This window comes from Paramisgurnus dabryanus, chromosome 24 (assembly GCF_030506205.2).
Source record: "Paramisgurnus dabryanus chromosome 24, PD_genome_1.1, whole genome shotgun sequence".
NCBI classification, from domain to species: domain Eukaryota; kingdom Metazoa; phylum Chordata; class Actinopteri; order Cypriniformes; family Cobitidae; genus Paramisgurnus; species Paramisgurnus dabryanus.
The window spans coordinates 26,051,518-26,071,940 of NC_133360.1; the positions used below are offsets into that span (position 1 = coordinate 26,051,518).

At 41.8% G+C, this 20,423-nt stretch overlaps 1 long non-coding RNA gene across 4 annotated transcripts; it reads right to left on the bottom strand.

Moving 5' to 3' along the window:
* Nucleotides 1-6,854: 6,854 nt before the first annotated feature.
* On the bottom strand, nucleotides 6,855-11,572 carry LOC135741232 (uncharacterized). Of its 4 annotated transcripts, XR_010529390.2 has the most exons (7): nucleotides 11,229-11,572; nucleotides 10,985-11,147; nucleotides 10,209-10,250; nucleotides 8,674-8,746; nucleotides 8,191-8,310; nucleotides 7,925-8,083; nucleotides 6,855-7,332 (listed from the first exon to the last, which is right to left on the bottom strand). It is a non-coding gene; the product is annotated as an uncharacterized lncRNA (long non-coding RNA). The 4 variants fall into 4 exon arrangements; XR_010529389.2 differs by lacking the exons at nucleotides 6,855-7,332; nucleotides 7,925-8,083; nucleotides 8,191-8,310 and adding an exon at nucleotides 8,397-8,571 and having other exon boundaries at nucleotides 11,229-11,303; nucleotides 11,462-11,517; XR_010529387.2 differs by lacking the exons at nucleotides 6,855-7,332; nucleotides 7,925-8,083; nucleotides 8,191-8,310 and adding an exon at nucleotides 8,397-8,571 and having other exon boundaries at nucleotides 11,229-11,570.
* Between the last annotated feature and the right edge of the window lie 8,851 nt (nucleotides 11,573-20,423).

Consider the following 20,423-nt stretch of genomic DNA (forward strand, 5'->3'; position numbering starts at 1 on the left):
TTTCAATGTTAAGTCAATGTAAAGACATGTTGTCTCACTGCAAATTTTTCAACTCGTGCAAATCCCGCGGCAACGCTCGATTCGCGCGAATGAGGCGGAATCGCGTCTACCGCCCCGCGCTAAATACCTCATTTGCGCGTCTAGTTCTGCGCGAGTTGAAAATTTTGAACTTTTGCGGAAAAACGTGCCGCGTTAAACAATCAGGAGCTTGCTCTAGTAGTGACGTGATTACAGGAAGCGAGCGGAGTGACACAAATTTCCGTGTGAATGTCTCGATGACTACAATTTCACGGGCGAATGAAGCGAGTAAACTAAAAATTTTCACGCAACAAACTAGATGCGGTAGATGCGAATTTTTATTGCCTCAAACGCGGCTGGTGTGAACCCAAGGTAAGGAAGGAATGGGGCTAGGCTAAATGCTAACACATTCACAACGCGCTTGTTGAGGTAAGAACATAGTAAAATATTTAAAAACGGTGGTGTTTTCCTTTAAGTATGAGCTTTCGCACTAGTGGCTACAGTAGGCTTTTCAGTTCATTGATTTCCATTCATTCGCATTCATTTCGTCAGACTTATACGAAAAATTTCGCGTTTTGCTGTGTTACGAAGTTCAAGTTTGGTGACCTTTGACGTATCGTCATCTATTGGTCACATGCCGTCACGTGATACGAATTCAAAGCATAACATTTTCAGGTGGAGGAAAACGTGAAAATAATTGTATCGCACAAACCTATTTTATGCTACCATAATGAAAGCAATCATATTGGTGAATGCACGTCAGAATCCATGATGATCATATATATAAAAAACTACTTTTGCGCATAATAATATTATTTTCGGTTGCAAGGGTCTGTGTAGAAATCTTGCATGCTGAAAGTCTAGTGTGATCAACGATTAATAATCATATGATTTTGTATGATTTATGTCATACAATTTAATACAAATAAGCCATCTGGTAAAATAGTTACACATTCCTGTGAGATCAGTGTGTAAGTTTGAAATGGTTTAAATTTTTCACACACACAGGTTTTCAATACAGAGATAAAGATGAAGATGTAACATTGCAGTAAGCAGCTGGCATACTTTCAAGCTGTCAGCACTAAGCAACCACCATTGAAATGAATGAGAATGCTAATAGCTAATAGCATTCTACAGGTTTTATAGCCATCATTTGGCACGGACTGTAAAACTACTTTTCAATAAAGCAAAGCAATGCAGAATATAATCACATCACACACCAAACATCTAAACATTGTCAACGTGCGTACAGTGTGTGAGTGTTTTGGCCCAGTGCGATTCAATCCGTGTAGCGTGTGGTGGTCACATTACAGTTGTGATTTGTGGGTGCGAGTGTGACGGGTCGTAGCGGCTGCAGACGGTCGTCATAGCAGCGCAGATAGATGTGCACGCAGAGTGAGATCAGGTTGTGTAATAGATACGGGAGGGCAAGCGGACAGATAAATGTAAAATGGAGAAAAGAGTGAGAAAACACAGGCAGATGTAGGGGAGGCCGTGGATCTGACAGTAAAGTGAGAGGTCAAATACAGGAAGAGAAGGAAGCAAATATCTTTGTGAACTTAATCGCTGTAATCTTCACAAGTGCCCAGTAATCTCAAAGTGGGAGGTATGTGTGTGTGAATGAGTGAGTGTGTGTCCCGGGCCCCCGGTGTAGGGGCCGCCTCTTTAAGTGACCGCCCAAGATGAGTTTCAAGTTTTAAAATATAGACCAAGTAATAATCTGTAGATGCAAGCCATCTCCAGTGGAAAGTCATGACCTGAAACACATGGGAAGATTTGGAAAATAATCTTTTTAGTCAAGGTGCAATATATTGGTTCCTATAAGGGTGACATACAAGAGCCTCATACTACTGCATGGACACCACCATTGACTTTGTCGCCGTGTGTCGCTTCTCTTTCAATGAGGTCATTAGGAGGGGTTCTCCAAGTAACAACTAGGCCTACTGTATAAACAAATGACTAACCGTCCTCTCAGTAAATGACGAGAAACTGATGACGTGAACTCCACTGCTTTACTTTCAGTTGTAGTCGTTCCGAATTGTCCACAACTTAGCACATGGCTGGACACGCCCACTTCCTTTAATCGGCAATCTTCCATTAAAATGAACGAGATCGCATCAAGCCCGATTTATAGTCGTGCTCAAGTCTACGGTGTAGGCTATCCGTAGCAAAATTTTTAACAGCGCATCAGTTCTACGCGGACCACAAGCGCTGTGATTGGTCCACAAGAACCCCTCCCGTCAAGTAAAAAAAAACATGTCATAGGTATTTCCGTTTGCGATGGTGAAAACAAAGATGAGCCAAGTTGAGGAGTGATTTAACTCAAACTGCAACAAAAGTCGCTGTTTATTGACTTCCATCATTGCTGGTCTTCTCAAATCATACACAACAAGTTGCTGTTTCTTCTTCGTTTGTGAGTTAACTTGCCAGGCTGCTTCTTCTTTGACGGTCGCCCTGCTACTATGGTTACACGCGTGGATACTGCCTACCAGCGGTCTGCGCGCGTGTTTGCACATCGACGCGGACAACGACGCAAAATTATAAAAGAAAACCGACGCAGAAACTACGCCGTCGCGGCTACGCCGTAGAACCTACGCACAACTATAACGAGCACTTAAAGGAATAGTCCATTTTTTTAAAAGAAAAATCCAGATAATTTACTCATCACCATGTCATCCAAAATGTAGATGTCTTTCTTTGTTCAGTCGAGAAGAAATTATGTTTTTTTAGGAAAATATTGCAGGATTTTTCTCATTTTAATGGACTTTAATGGACACCAACACTTGACACTTAACTCAACACGTAACAGTTTTTTTTCAACAGAGTTTCAAAGGACTATAAACGATCCCAAACAAGGCATAAGGGTCTTATATAGCGAAACGATTTTCATTTTTGACAAGAAAATAAAAAATATACACTTTTAAAGCACAATTTCTCATCTAGATCCAGTCCTGAAAGCGTCAGCGTGACCCCACGCAATACGTCATGACGTCAAGAGGTCACAGAGGACGAACGGGAAACTCCGCCCCAGTGTTTACAAGTGTGTAGGACCGTTCCGACGTTATTGTATGTCGAAATTATATTAATTAATGTCTTTGTGTCAGTTTATTGTTTAAAATGGTCCGCAAATGTGCGTTTTATATATGTAACACGTGACCTCCCTTCGTCACTACGCATTTACGTTAGGTCAAGCTGGACCGGACCTAGACGAAAAGTTGTGGTTTAAAAGTGCATATTTTTTATTTTTCTTGTCAAAAAATGACAATCGTTTCGCTAGATAAGACCCGTATGCCTCGTTTGGGATCGTTTATAGTCCTATGAAACTCCGTTTACGTGTTGAGTTAAGTGTTAAGTGTTGGTGTCCATTAAAATGAGAAAAATCCTGCAATGTTTTCCTCAAAAAACATAATTTCTTCTTGACTGAACAAAGAAAGACATCAACATTTTGGATGACATGGTGGTGAGTAAATTATCTGGATTTGTCTTTTAAGAAAATTGACTATTCCTTTAACTCTGCAATTTTGAATTAATTCATATGTTGAAATCGATTATTAGGAAAAACAAGAATGATCACAACCTCTAACCCTAATTTCAAAGGGGAAGATCAAAACTAAAATGTATGAATAAAAAATTTGCCATCTTGTTAAATACGAATTGCCATTGTTTTGACTGCCTATGTATGTGAATATCCTATATAGGCGCCAACTCTGCACCCCACTCGTGAAGGCAACATGATCTCACGGAAAATCATGTTACAGTCCCGCAAAATTTGATACATTTGATAGTTTTTTTTTGTGCCTTGAATGTTTTTTTCGTGTCACCCACACAAATTTCTATACAGTAAATAGTTTTTCTTGCCCGTCACACAACTTTCTTTTTCGTGTCATTTTATGTATTGTTTTCTCTTTTTTTCTTATTTTTAAATCATTGTTACTTGAGGTTGGCGTTTAGATTTGGGGTTTTGGTTAGGATGTATTGGTTTCTACATGCTTTTCTTCTGCTTTTAAAACTATTCTCGCCTGGATTTGGGGTTTGGGTTAGGATGTCTAACTGTATGTAACAGAAAGTGATTCTAACCACAACCCCAAGCGACAATGATTTAAAAATAGGAAGAACCAATGAGAAAACAATACATCAAATGAAACAAAAAGCAACGAAAAAATTCGTGCAGGTGACACGAAAAAGACATTTGTGCTCAAGGCACGAAAAAAGCTAAAATATAACACGACTTTCCGTGAGATCAGTCTCTGTGAAATGATTTTTTGACAAATGATTTTTAAGTGTTAAATGTAGTATTTTTTAAGCTTAATGCAAAAGAAAAAAATGCATACAACTGACAATATTGGGCATATTTATAAAATGCTGCGTAAAAAACATCCTACATTTGAGTTTACGATCATGTATCAAAAACGCATACGTGTTATTCATAACCCGGACGTACGCGCAAAAAACGCGCATATCCCTTTCAAATCTATAAATCGCAAATGAACTTGAACTTGTGCCCAGCCGAGCCGTTTCAGATCTACGCCTTCTAAATGATGCCTAATTAATGTCATAGACGTATAAAAGAGCGCTTGTCAATGTTTAAACCCAATTTCGAGCAGCAAGAATGTCTTATATTTCCAAAAACCTGCAGACATCAGACAAGTAAAAGTGCATACGTCTGCTCAGACCCTGACATGGGACTTAGCACTTTTCCACGTCAAAGACAGTTTTTATAAATATGGACTTTGCCGTGGATTTTTGAGTACGCACACTTTACGATCAAATCTGTACGTACGCACGCTTTATAAATGAGGGCCTTGGACTTGCCACCAGCCAACCATGATCTGCCAAAAAACATAGTTTTTACACTTTTACTATAATAAAACCATGGTTAATTTTCCTAAGGGTACTATAACCAACAAAGGGTTCACATTTAGGGCAGGATGACAGCATTAAACCAGGTTTCAGAATGAATGCATTTCAGATTGTGTGCATTGTGATGCAATGTGTGGTTTTGGTGCATTAGCGCTATGTAAGAGCTCCAACTGACCCCTGGCACATCCTGTTATTCACCCCTGCTGAACTCACTCGCACTTGGGCTCCACTTGGCACAATCTCCCCCGACCCGGTCAAACCTCCATCTATCCACACTGCTCAAACAACCACACTACACCTCTGTGTGTAAACATGTGTGTGTGTGTGTGTGTGTGATATAAAGTTCAGATTTAACCACAGATGCATATGTGTGTGTGTAACATTTGTGTGTGTTTGAGTGAGAAAGATGGTCACACCTGATCTAGAATTACCTGGCTAAGGGTCAATCTACGGTAAGTGTACATTAAACAGCATGCACAATTACACATTTGAATATATTTAATACCAACTATACAATATAAAGTCTTAACAGTTTTCACTAATGTAGCATCACGCCTGCACAAGCTGAATGTGCTAGATGTGGCACTGTGAGTCACCGTGTGTATTATTTTTATATATTTGTGAATGTGTCACAGGGGAATGTCGAGTGTTGTTGTGTTTTGTCTGGCAGGGTTGATTCAGACGTTGCTGATAATATATGGGTGGTATAAAGCGTAATGACCGTGTGTCATAATCGCCATCAGATCGCGCAGGGCTGGTAAAGATACACACGGACTCATGCCAGATTTAGCAGTCGTGTGTAAGGACACACTCTTAAAGGGACAGATGCCCAAAAAATAAATGTGGGATTTATCGGAATAACATACATATGGGATAGAGACTATAGAGACTGTATGTATGTGAGAGAAATCAAACAGCAATGAAAAATTCAGGTTGAATTCAGGCCACTCATGTGAATATCAATAAATATTTTGCTCTGGTCATGAACTGATGCACTAAAGACATTTAAAATGAACTATTACTTTATTAATGTCACATCGTAGGCTATATACATATGTACAGTAAATGTGTAAACATTGAAAACTTTGTAGTAATATAAAAGTCTTGTTGTAAGCGTTACAGTATGTTAAAATATATCAATTTTAATATTTAACCCTAATAAGACCCTTGGGGTCAATCTTACCCCAAGACATTTTTTTTAGTTCAAAAACATGGTTCCCTTTATCTCAGTGGAATAAGATTTTGTGACTTTTCCAGATTATCTGTCAAGATTCATATAAAAAAAACTTGGGCTTGATTCGGTCGTTCTAAAGAGGCACATTTTTTTTTACTTAAATAGTCCTTTTGGGGGTAAAAATGACCCCGATTGAAATGAATGGGACATGCAAAAAAATTTTTTTTTTGCTTTTTTTTATCAAAACTCAGCACAACTTTAATGTGCTCACCTAATTTTTTTAAAAAACAGTTTAGTTTTGCGTGCTCACGTGAAACTTTAGCGTGCTCACGTGAAACTTTTGCGTGCGCACGTGAAATTTTTGCATGCGCACGTAAAACTATCGCATGCGCACATCCCAGCTAGCAAAAATTGCGCGGGCCGAAAGCGGAACGATTAATGCTGGAACACTCGGCCGATCCTCGGCATGAATCTAGGTCCGATTGCTCTGCGAGCGCTCGGTTTTCACGCGCCCCGAAGACACGGCCGAGCACTCAGTTTTAACGCGGCCCGATTGCGGAACCCCGAGTGAGAGGACGTAAGCTCCCCTCCAATCCTGTTCCTTATTTGGGCTTGTTTAATTGATTGATTTTATTGATTGGTTAATACTAAAATTGCTAAGCAACCATTATGCAACATTAACTGAAAATAAAACACACAAGGAAGAACAAGGATTTCACGTTTAATGCATTTTTTATTCACTTGAACACACATTCTCTCTCTCTCGTACACACAAACAGGTTTCCATGTTTTGTTGGGACATTCCATAGACGTAATGCATTTTATACCATACAAACTGTATATTTTATTCCCCTTACCTACCCCATTCCCTAAACCCAACCATCACAGAAACCCTTCTCCTACTTCACATTTACAAGAAACATCATTTTGTTTGATTTATAAGCTTGTTTCCTCATGGGGACACAAGGTCACAAAAATACTGGTATTCCTATCTTTGTGGGGACACAACGTGATAATTACCAGGTGCACACACACACACACACACACACACACACACACACACACACACACACACACACACACACACACACACAATCAGTTCAAATACGAATTTTCCAAAAATCAACATTTTTAAAATTAAAACATTTTAATTCATTGTCTGTCTATTGTCTGGATTCGGCCACCATCCCTGTCATATGCTAGCACCGACCACCTGGTGATGAGGAGCTCTATCTCCTTTTCTGTGTTATCTTTGGTCAGGGCATTCCGGTGGACTGCATCTGAAAAAAAAAACGAAGAGGTCAGCATGACCATGTGATGTTACTCATAAAACCACCAAAACTTATTTTGGATGCAGGGCTCTACGCTTACATTTCTTTTTAGTTTAGGAGCACATTCAAAAATTTAGGAGCACATTCTGATCAATGACAAAATAACCTTCCCATTATAAGGAGATATTTGACTATAAAATTTTAACCTTATTAAATTTCAAATTCATAAATTGAGTTAGAATAATAAGAGGCAATCAGGAAGAATAAGTTACCAATCAAATGAAATCAGTAGCAACACAATTCATCTTTGCACTGCAGAGGTGGCATATAACCGAAATGTGGGATTTAGTTATATTTACAGACTGTTTAATGAGGCTCAGAAGTAGCATTAATGCATTTCAATTTATGATAATGTTATGATGTTAATGTTTTAAATAGAGTTTGAGTATAGAAATACAATTATGATCAGTCTTGAAGAAAAAAAAATGACTAACTTTTAAGACTAGTCTTAAAGGTTTATGCAACCAGCCACTGATCGAGTCAGTCGCACTGTAGAGCCCTGGGATGTCACTACAGTGCCGTTTCCAGCACTGACACTCACCCAAAACCACACTTTTCAAAGTGAGCCCTTTGAATGCAGGCGTTCAGTTGACCCCACTTCAATTGATGAGTCTCACCACGAAGAGTTCCTTGTTTTTTTCAGGACCCACCCCACGGTGTCTTTAAGAGTCTTGTCTCCGACCATTCCAGGAAAAACAGTCTGAAACAAAAAGACATGTACCTTATTAGTTATTTAAGGAATATAGCATGAGTGAAAATGAGGACTGACTTTTAGGAATGATCTGATTAAACCATAATTTAACTCACCAAATTCTTCTTCTCATCTGGATTATTTAATGTCTCCTACAAACATTGTAGCTCCTCAATAGTTGAAAGTGGGAGCCCAAAATGTGTTGGGTCTGGGGTGAAGTCTGCAACTGCTGCTCTCTAATAAAATCGAGCTGGATGAGGATCTCCTTAGCAATAGGCTTTATGCCCAGCTGCACTACTTCCTGAATTTCAGCCAGCTCCTTGTTTCCTGTCTGCCATTACTGGACAAACTGATAAATCCAGGTGTGTCTGATTATTGTTGTTGTGACTACTAAGCTCAGGCACACCTGGATTAATCAGTTTGCCAATAATGGCAGACAGGAAACAAGGAGCTGGCTGAAGTTCAGGAAGTAGTGCAGCTGGGCGTAAAGCCTATTGCTGTAGAACACAAGAAAAAGCAGGCATAGCAGATTACTAGCAAAACATTGTACGTAGATATGTCAGAGTAAACCGAAAGAGATCACTTTGTATAATTCCTACCTGTAGGCACAGCCTCCTGAGAAGACCTGTGTTGTGTGTCATATACTTGTGTGCCATGTAAGGGTGGGGTGTGCTAAAAGAAAAGAAAAATATGTTTTAATCTCCTCACATATACCAAATAGGAATAGGCAAAAAAAAGTGAAGAAAAAAAAATTAAATGTGGTCAATTCAATATCAATTCTCATCGTTTTTCTGTATTTATTTTCATTACATTATATCTGAAAAGCATTCCGGTTGAAGGAACTGTCAATGTCCCGATTGGGCCAGTGCTGCATGATCATAAAAGTTTACATTTTGCACGCATTTTTAAGCCTTGTCAATTTAAGCATTCAAGCGAAAGAGAACTTGCATGCGCTATGTGAGAAGAGCACACACTGGAAGCGCTTACAGCTGCGTGACAGCGTGCAAATTACGAAATTAATTCTAGTTCTCTCCTTGCAAATTCACACATTTTTAAAAAAATGCCGGCCTTTGCGAGTAAACAGACGGTTATGAGAAGAAGTAGAAAAAGAATGCATTCATTGCCTATCATAATTTGATCCGTGCATTAGTCTTAAAGTGGTAGTAACCTTCACCTGTCTGTGTTTTTAAATGTTAATCAAACTACAAAAGAGGAAGTCACTCCCTGCTTTTCACTGAATTACGATTTGTAACTTTGTGCATATTAAATAAAGATTAATCCTAATTAGTGAAGATATGCCGTGTTATTTTACATTTGATTACTTTTTTCAATTTCTGTATCTGAAAAATACTGTTAGACCTACCTGAAATGCACAGATTTCTTCATTTGTATCTTTGTTCTATTGTACTTATATTGCGTTGCTTGCATTTAATTTTTATTAACAACTATTAACTTGTCTTTAATCTATGAAATTGATATTAGTAGTTTTAGCTGTAGTATCAAAAATAGAATTGATAATTGTTAATTTTCACTGGTATTTAAAATATTGGGTGTCATAACCTTATTACAAGAATAAATGGGTAAAAACTACAAAAACTATTTCATTCATTTATTACTTTTTTTGTGGTGGGGCCAGTGAAAATGTAATCATTGAATCGAAAATCGCAATCCAATCAATTTGAGATCTAATGTATCTGAATCGATTTGAGACATCTGAAACAATACCCAGCCCTAATACCAAAGTGATTTTTTTCTCTCCAAGGGCTAACTCGCCCTTCTTACTTGAAATCCAGTTTGGCCTGATGTCTGACTTCTGCCAGCTGCTGCATGGGTTGGGGTGTCTGTAGGTGTAGCACTCAGGCTGTTGGTAATGGAGATTGGAGACCACGATGGTGGACTAAGCGCTGTGATGTTAGACAGTAGAGACAGTAGACAGTAGAGATCGAAATATCGATACACTATTTTTTTTTGCACAGCCCTAGTTTTAATCTCATAACACATATCAGTCATCAGTCAGATCATCGTCAACAAGCTTACTGTCGTTCTTAATACCTTGCAGAAAATTAGACAACGATTTAACTGCTTTGTGTCTCAAATTAGATTTAAAATAATGCATTTGATCAGCCATTCTTACCTAAGAGCAGTGTTTATTTTAGAACAGCAAAAGCAAGATTACCTGAGGAAAAAAGAAAAAAAGATTAGCATTGTACAAAACCATACATAATGTCTTATTATACTAAACCATTACAATTTCCCTTTTTTAGTCCAAGCCCAACCCAATAACCATTATGACATTACCCAACTACCAGCATAACTGCACAGTGCATAAATTAGGGTCCATCAAGACATGTTTAAGTTTACACACAAATCTATAATTGTGACATTCCATACACTGGTATATATTAATCCGCGAATCACATGCGAGCCGAACCGTGGTTCGGATCAACTGCGATTTGTCACAGCACTACCAGCTAACATTTTGTTCCACTTAATTTTGTTCCAAAGAACACTATGCTTGTAAATATTAATCACGTAAATTGCATTTAATAAAAATTGCGTTCCATTATTTAACATCCCAGCTAGTCAATGCTAGCTTCGTTCGCGCCATAAAAGTTGGAGCCACTTTCATATTATCCAAAATTTGCACTACTTTTCTCAGACATGATAAATAATTTGATGTTGTCCTAATTAATAATTCTTAAATGAATTATGAATTCTTTATGTTTGTTTCATCTGGAAAAAAGTACATGAACATGTCAAAGGAACATGAACGAATCAATAATAACCAACATGTAATCAGCAACAGTTCGAAATAGAGTTAATAAGTTATATGATGTGACGGGAACTCGATTGAAACTATGCTTAGCGTGAATGTTGATGCTTTTTAAGGAAACTGAACACAAGACTTACCTCAAGTTTAACGTATGGCGTAGGATCGAAAAGGGAATGGATGATTCAGTCAGGCGTTGAGTTTTATCTCACCCGTTGTACAGACGTTACTCCAGTGATGAGCTGAGCGTGCTGACGCTTTCTGCAGTTACCGTTGAAATCGGCTTCATACTGGCAAAAGGGTCTGAGCCGAGCACCCAGTTTAAAACAGCCGCCAACGTACGGGATTCATCTTAAAATGATTTTTTTATATTTATCAGCTTACCCCGAGGTCATCCAAGATGTATGTGATTTTGTTTCTTCAGTACAACACAAATGTAGAAACTCCAACCGTTTCAGTCTGTATGCATGTGAATAGTAACAAAATCTCAGACAGTAAAAACATGCACAGACAAATCCAAATTAAACCCTGCCGCTCGTGACGACACATTGATATCCTAAGAAACGAAACGATCGGTTTGTGCGAGAAGCCGAACAGTATTTATATAATTTTTTTACCTCTAATACAGTACTATGCGTAGTCAAATGAGCCCGTGCACAGCACCTTCTTCTTTAGAGTTTTAATGGCGGGTTGCGAAGCAACTTCATAGGTGCATACCGCCACCTACGGTTTCGGGTGTCCCTGTATAGCCCTCAAGCCGTGCATCCGATACAGTAGATGGCAGTATGCAACTATGACGTTACTTCGCAACCCGCCATTAAAACTCAAAAGAAGAAGAAGGCGCCGTATTAGAGGTATAAATTATATAATACAGTTCGGTTTCTCACAGAAACCGATCGTTTCGTGTCTTAGGACATCAACGAGCAGCAGGGTTTAATTTGGATTTGTCTGTGCATGTTTTGTTTTTTACTGTCTTTTGTTATGGACAGACTAAAACGGTTGGAGTTAAAAATCTACATTTGTGTTAAAGAAAGTCGCCTACATTGAATGGCATCCATTAAAACCATCCTTGATTTAACATAAGCCGAGTCATTTCCAAAAGTGGTCCAGATCATACAGCCAGAGCTGGGTTACCAGTTACGGTGAACATGAATCGGCCCAGTGCTTACAGCCAGAACAAAAATGAATGTGCCAGAGCGAGCTGTGGGGCACAATCGGCTCGGTTAACACACGCCGATGCCGAGTCTGAGCCGCACCTGCCGCAGGGCAGCCGAGCTCGGGCCGATTATACATGCTAGCTGGGATTAAACTTTCGTGCGCGCATGTAAACTTTCACGTGCGCACGCAAAAGTTTCACGTGGGCATGCGATTGTAATGACACGAACTGAGCGGAAGCAATTGCAGGTGAAAACACAATGTTTATTTATAAACACAGAGAGAGAAATGACACAAGCAGGAAATGTCCGGTGTTGTTGGCAATGGTGACGAGGACTACGGTGGTAGATGGTTTTTGAGTGCAGCGTTGGTGGAGTGGTGAGCAGTGGTAAATCCAGACTGTGCACGGAACATCCACACGGAGACGACGACGACAATAAACAATCCACTTTGCAACTCGTAATCCAAGACAGAGACAAGAACCACACAACACGAGGACCAAACAAAGAGTGATCATCTGGCAGGGAACAGAGAGTCATGTGAGTATATATGGAGGAGATGTAATGATGAGCAGCTGGAGCGAGGCAATCAACACACAGGTGAGCGGCATCAGCCTAACGAGCACATGGCAGAGCTGTGAATAACAAACACACACACAAACATGACACGGAGGAAACAGAGGATTTCCTACCGTGACAGTACCCCCTCCCCTAGGAACGCCCCTTGACGTTCCCAGCCTGCTTTACCTGTTGATTGTAAACATCGATAAGGCGGTGATCCAGAATGTCCCGAGCAGGAACCCACCTTCTCTCCTCCGGACCGTAACCCTCCCAATCCACCAAGTACTGAAATCCGCGTCCCCTCCGTCTGGAGTCCAGAATACGATTAACCGAATAAGTCGGTTCCCCATTAACGAGACGAGGCGGGGGGGAACCGGGGCAGGCGGATTAAGACGGGAAAAAATCACCGGTTTAATTTTGGAGACGTGGAACACTGGGTGAACCCTCCTGTACGCCGGAGGAAGGCTAAGACGCACTGTTACCGGATTAATGATTTTGGTAACAGAAAACGGGCCAATAAATTTGGGAGCAAGTTTATTCGAGACGGAACGCATCGGAATGTTCTGGGTAGAAAGCCACACTCTTTGACCGACGACGTAACGGGGAGGCTTCGACCGGTGGCGATCGGCCTTAGCCTTGGTGCGCGACCTCACCTGGAGCAGAGCTCTACGAGCTCTGGTCCAGGTGCGGTGACACCTCTGGACTAATGCGTGTGCGGAGGGGACCGAAACCTCGGATTCCAGACTAGAAAAATTAGGTGGTTGGTAACCTAGACTACACTTAAAAGGAGACATGCCCGTGGATGACACTGGCAGAGAGTTGTGTGCGTACTCCACAACTGAGAGTTGTTGACTCCAGGACGAAGGATTCTTGGAAACCAAACATCTTAACACCCTCTCGACATCCTGATTGGCTCGCTCGGTTTGGCCATTGCTCTGGGGATGGAACCCTGAAGAAAGACTAACCGTCGCTCCTAGCAATTTGCAAAACTCACGCCAAAATTTGGATACGAATTGGGGACCTCTGTCAGAGACCACGTCTGTCGGGAGGCCATGTATACGGAAGACGTGGTCAATGACAGTTACCGCTGTTTCCTTGGCTGAAGGTAATTTGGGCAAGGGAATAAAGTGAGTCGCCTTCGAGAACCGGTCCACTACGGTTAAAATCACCGTATTACCCTGGGAGGGCGGGAGGGCGGTAATAAAGTCTAGCGAGATGTGGGACCAGGGTCTCGAAGGGACTGACAGCGGTAAAAGTAACCCATCTGGAGGACGATTGGAAGGCTTACCAGTGGCACAAACCGAGCAAGCCAAGACGAAATCGTGAGTGTCACGAGCCATACCTGGCCACCAGAATCGTTGCTTAACTAGGAATCTAGTCCTACTAACCCCTGGATGACAGGCAACACTGGAACCATGACCCCACTGAAGGACGTCTGACCGTAACTCCTCCGGCACAAATAAGCGGTTCGGTGGGCAACGGGCCGGGGGCGTTACCCCTTCTAAGGCTGTCAACACCTTCGATTCGACCTCCCATCTGAGCGCGGAGATAATGATGGTCTCCGGTAAAATCCGCTCGGGAGTGGCAGTACGATCGGAACGCTCAAAAAGGCGGGATAAAGCATCGGGTTTGATGTTCTTGGAACCCGGTCGGTAAGAAAGAGTAAAATCGAAACGACCGAAAAACAAAGCCCACCGAGCCTGCCTGGAGTTAAGTCTTTTGGCGGTTCTAATGTATTCGAGGTTCTTATGGTCCGTCCATACAATAAAGGGTACCCCTGACCCTTCAAGCCAGTGACGCCATTCTTCCAGTGCTAACTTGACTGCCAACAACTCTCGATTGCCAATGTCATAATTAACTTCCGCAGGAGCTAAGCGATGAGAAAAATACGCGCAAGGATGAACCTTTCCGTCTGAGGATGCGCGCTGGGAAAGCACTGCTCCTACCCCCACCTCTGACGCATCGACCTCCACTATGAATTGACGTGTGCGATCAGGTGAGACGAGAATGGGAGCTGAAACAAAGCAGCTTTTCAGTTTGGCAAACGCAGCCTCGGCTGCGTCTGACCACCTGAACGTCAAACTAGGGGAGGTCAAAGCGGTCAGAGGTGCGGCTAGTTGGCTGAAATTGCGAATGAAACGCCGGTAAAAATTTGCGAACCCCAGAAATCTCTGCAGGGCCTTGCGAGACTCTGGGGATGGCCAATCAACCACAGCCTTAACCTTCTCAGGATCCATGCGAACACCCTCAGTCGAAATGATGTGTCCTAGAAAAGAAACAGACTGTGCATGAAAAACGCAATTTTCCGCCTTGACAAAAAGCCCATTCTCTAGCAACCGCAGAAGCACTCGTCGTACGTGTTGCAAATGTTCCTGGAGAGACGAAGAAAAAATCAGTATGTCATCCAGGTAAACATAAATAAACTGATCTACCATGTCTCGCAACACGTCATTAACGAGTGCTTGGAAGACTGCTGGCGAGTTCGTGAGACCGAAAGGCATCACGCAGTACTCAAAATGGCCACGAGGGGTGTTAAAAGCAGTCTTCCATTCATCCCCCTTCCTGATGCGAACCAAATGATATGCGTTACGTAAGTCCAATTTAGTGAAGAGAGACGCTCCCTGCAACCTCTCGAAGGCTGAAGACATCAACGGCAAAGGATAAGTATTCTTTACCGTTATGTTATTCAGCCCTCGGTAGTCAATACAAGGTCGCAAGGATCCGTCCTTCTTCCCCACAAAAAAGAACCCCGCCCCCGCTGGAGAAGAGGAAGGGCGAATGAACCCCGTTGCCAGAGAATCAGAAATGTATTTCTCCATGGCCTCCATCTCAGGAACGGATAGAGAGTATAACTTGCCTTTAGGCGGAAACGTACCTGGCAATAAATCTATGGCACAGTCATAGGGACGATGAGGAGGGAGAGAATCAGCCCGAGACTTACTGAACACCTCCTTCAGGTCGTGGTACTCCGCGGGCACGTTAGCCAAATCCACTGCTTCCCCCTGAAACACAGACTCAGAAACAGTAAGACACGCAGAGACAAGACAAGACTTATGACACTCCTCGCTCCAGCTGGTGACTGAGCCCAGTCTTCAGTCGACCTTAGGGTTATGGGTATGGAGCCAGGGATGACCAAGGACGATGGGAGAGAGTGAGATGTCTGTAACAAAAAAGGAGATCTTCTCGGTATGGTTGCCTGAGGTGATAAGAGTGATGGGGGCAGTGGTGTGACTGATGGTGGGTAATTCATGTCCATTGAGAGCGAAGGGTGCAATCTGGTGAGTGAGTGGGATGACGGGGATTTGTAGCTTACGTGCGAGTGAAGAGTCAATGAAGTTCCCCTCTGCCCCGGAGTCCAGTAGTGCGTGGTCGGTGTGTGACTTGGTGGACCACCGTAGTTTCACCGGAAGGAGAGTAGATGTCGTCGAGGTCTTGCGAGCAGAGATCCCGCCCGATAGTAGCCTCCGTCTTACTATCGGGCTTGGTCCTTTTACCGGACATCTCTGGCAGTTATGACCCGTCTCGCCACAGTACAAACAAAGACCAAGGGATCTCCGCCGGTTCCTCTCCTCCCGGGAAAGCCGAGCTCTACCCACCTGCCTGGGCTCAGGATCGGGGAGAACGTTGCTGGGTGTCTCTCTGGGAGGGCTGGACGACTCAAGTCGGCGCTGTATTTTGGTAGGTCTCCTTCTACGGTCCGCTACGGTCAGCCTCGCGTCGACACGGATAGCCAGATCCACCAGCCCGTTGAGAGATGTGGGTAGTTCCGAGGTGACGATCTCCCGCTGGATACGTTCCGAAAGCCCATGCAGGAAATGATCCCACTGCGCCTCCTCGTTCCACTTACACTCCGCCGCCAGGGTCCGGAACTCGATAGCGTAGTCAGATACCGTTCGGTTCTCCTGTCTGAGCTCGGTAAGGAGGCGAGCAGCTTCTCTCCCGGCGACGGAGCGATCGAACACCCTCTTCATTTCTTCAGATAAGAGGGTGAACGAAGAACAGCAGGCGTCGTTGTTCTCCCACACCGCCGTCCCCCAGAGGGCAGCCTTGCCCTTCAGTAGGGAGAGAGTAAACGCCACCTTGGTTTCCTCAAGGAAAAACGATCGGGGCTGTTGAGCGAAGTGCAGAGAACAGTGAGACAGAAATGTACGGCAATAATTTGGCTCACCGGAGTATTTCTCAGGGATCGGTAATCGGGGCTCCGGATGAAAACCACCCCCTGGAGGATAAGATGGTGCGGGCGGTGTGGGTGGCGCAGTGGGAGGCGAAGGATGAGAGGAACGCTGAGAGAGCTCGGACACCTTCGTCACCATTGCATGGACGGCCTTTCGCATTTCGTTGATCGACTGGTCCTGAAGATCCATACGAGCCAGAGTTCGCTGGAGAAATTCCTCCAGCGTGGCCGTGGGTTGGTCTCCTGCTGCTTCCATGTATGGCCAGATGATTCTGTAATGACACGAACTGAGCGGAAGCAATTGCAGGTGAAAACACAATGTTTATTTATAAACACAGAGAGAGAAATGACACAAGCAGGAAATGTCCGGTGTTGTTGGCAATGGTGACGAGGACTACGGTGGTAGATGGTTTTTGAGTGCGGCGTTGGTGGAGTGGTGAGCAGTGGTAAATCCAGACTGTGCACGGAACATCCACACGGAGACGACGACGACGACAATAAACAATCCACTTTGCAACTCGTAATCCAAGACAGAGACAAGAACCACACAACACGAGGACCAAACAAAGAGTGATCATCTGGCAGGGAACAGAGAGTCATGTGAGTATATATGGAGGAGATGTAATGATGAGCAGCTGGAGCGAGGCAATCAACACACAGGTGAGCGGCATCAGCCTAACGAGCACATGGCAGAGCTGTGAGTAACAAACACACACACAAACATGACACGGAGGAAACAGAGGATTTCCTACCGTGACAGCGATAGTTTCACGTGCGCATGTGAAGCTAAACTTTATTTCATTTTTGCTCCATGTCCCCTTAGGAGATCCGTACATCCAGAATAAATCGGAAAATTTCAACACAGAAAAGTAGGCCTGGTATTAAAGCACAAATGCAATGCTCAATCACACACACACGTGCACACACACACTTGCATTCAGTCAAATTTCTGTGGCATTTTGTAAAAACAGACATTTTAAAATGCATCAATAACTACAAAAATTCTATTATTTGAAATAATATTTATTTTTAATGTCCTTTCTAATGTTTATATAAACACGAATTCACAAAATGTATCACTAAAGTGGTGATGTGAGCAGTTGGCCACATCCAGTGAAATTAATGGGTCTCTATGGGCATCTGCTGGTCGAAATGATTTATTTCCTAAACTGTAATTCTTTTATGTTTTTTTCTAAACACCTGATGGCCGAATTGAACACACAACATCTAGATCAATATTTGAAAAAAATGTAAAACAAATTTAGATCATAATTATATGATTTTTTCATAAAATTCTATATTTTACAGGCAAGCTAATGGTGTAGTTGAGAAATTTTGGGGCCCCTAAGCAAAGTCCAAGAACCAGGGCCCCCCATGCCCCAGCATTGCCCAAGGTTTTTCAATTGAATTGAACAACAATAATATTCAGTATATAGAATTAAGTGATATATATATAAACCGGGTTTATTTTGTTTTACACTGCTTAAAATAACACTAAATTGTTACAGTTTGGTATGACAAAAATTCTTGGTTAAAAAAAAGTTTCACGCCCCTAGATATATCTTTTGCTTGCAAATGTCTTTGTAATTAATACTGCAACTTCAGTGTCTGACATCTTACTAAAAAAAACTAAAAAGAGGAAGCATTAGATTATGATTCAGACTGATCTAACAAACTGAACTAACAAACAACATTGTAAGTTGGTTATTGCTTGAATTTATGGATGGAAATCACATAACTCTCATGTTCATATTGCAAAAACAAACTTACTGTGAGATACAACAAGCATAAAGACTAGACATACACTAAAGACGTAACATACTTTCGCACACCTTGTGGCCAGTAGGGGGCCCCCCAAGCCCGCGGGGCCCCATGCAATTGCGTGGTTTGCGTGGTGGGTAAACACGCCACTGCATATTCCCCAAAACACAGCATTAATGTATAGATGGGAAGTAAACAAAAAAAAATATATAATATTTGTATCATTAAAAATTTATATCTTTTTTTGTAATCACTCTTTTAATCTCTGGGGTTATTTTTACCCCTGCATAACCAAAACGTATACAGGAAGATTGGGGCTTATGAGGGTTAAAAAACAAGACCTAAAAACGTCATTTACCTTCTCATGGAAATGCATCTTGATTTAGGAATTCATAGATATTTGTACTGAAAAAAGAAGTGTAGTGTTTTTATTTGAACATATAATAAGTGTTGTGACTGTGTTTTTAAATGAATAAGTGTGTACAGTCTATGACTAATGTCTGCCCTTCAGACAACACTTCATCACATGACTCACAATGACATCACAACACCTCCACGGTTTACACACATGCTGTGTGTCTGTCCCCAGGTAAGGGCCAATTCAGTAGTGAACCTTTCACCTCTACTTTCACTTTTTTTAAGTTTATGATGTTTTTTATGTCTGTGACGTGCGTCCGATTACAGGAATCTGCTGTAATACCAGTGCCTTTCCCTTTAATGCCCTATACGCTGTGTCAATATTGTCTGTCTGTCTCTGTTGGTTTGAGCATTCCTCCCTTAAAACTCAATCAGTGGAGTGAAGCGCACCCATCATCCAGCGCTGCTGAGAGACCTTTCAGCTGCACGGTGTGTGTCTATGTGACCCGGCTTAAGCATCTGCTGTGTGTGTGTGTGTGTGTGTGTGCATTTCCCGTTAAAGTTCACACATACGGTACACACACTATCTTTGCACCTTCTATGGTGAAACTCGAATGCTTATCTGACTTTGCAATCTCACATACGCTCTTAAGTGTCGACACGCAGGATGCATTTCTTCAAAAGCGGTCATGAATTCTGAGCAAAGCCCCTGTATGTGTGTGTGTGTGTGTTTGCAGGTTTAGCTTAGCTTGCAAGGACACATTTTTTAAATGGTCCTCATAAATATATTGAAACATATAAATGTCTATCAAAGAGATCAATGTTCTGTGAGCAAATATTATATAGATAATTTATTATAGCAAGTTAAAATTGCCTCTTTGTAGGTGTGAGTTTTTGAGTGCTTCTTTAAAATGCAAATGAGCTGATCTCTGCACTAAATGGCGGTGCTGTGGTTGGTTAGTGCAGATTAGGGGGTGATTTTATCTCCTTCTGACATCACAAAGGAAGCCAAATTTTAATGAGCTATTTTTCACATGCTTGCAAAGAATGGTTTACCAAAACTAAGTTACTGGGTTGATCTTTTCACATTTTTTAGGTTGATAGAAGCACTTGGGACCCATTTATAGCGCAACATTTTTTTATCCGCTTAATAATTGTTTTATTTTGTGCCAGCATACTTATTCGTGTAACTACTCATGTAACTGTCTTTAAATAGGGAAAATAAATAAATAAATAAATTCATCCCTGTTTGGATCCTAAGGAATGAATGGGGCTAGGCTAAATGCTAACACATTCACAACGCGCTGTACAAAGATTAAGTGCACGCATTGAAAAAAGATAGGTTTGTATTAATTCATCTATTTGAGGTAAGAACATAGTAAAATATTGAAAAATGGTGCTGTTGTCCTTTAATACAAAAATGTTTTATGTGAGCATGTAGCCTATTTCGAATAAATGTGTGGGTGTGTGTTTGAATAGATGGGATTTTGTATTTCCTCTTTCATATAGTATTTTTTTCATCATGTCACATGCCACAAACACTCATGCCCTTAAAAAATGCTGAATGAAATG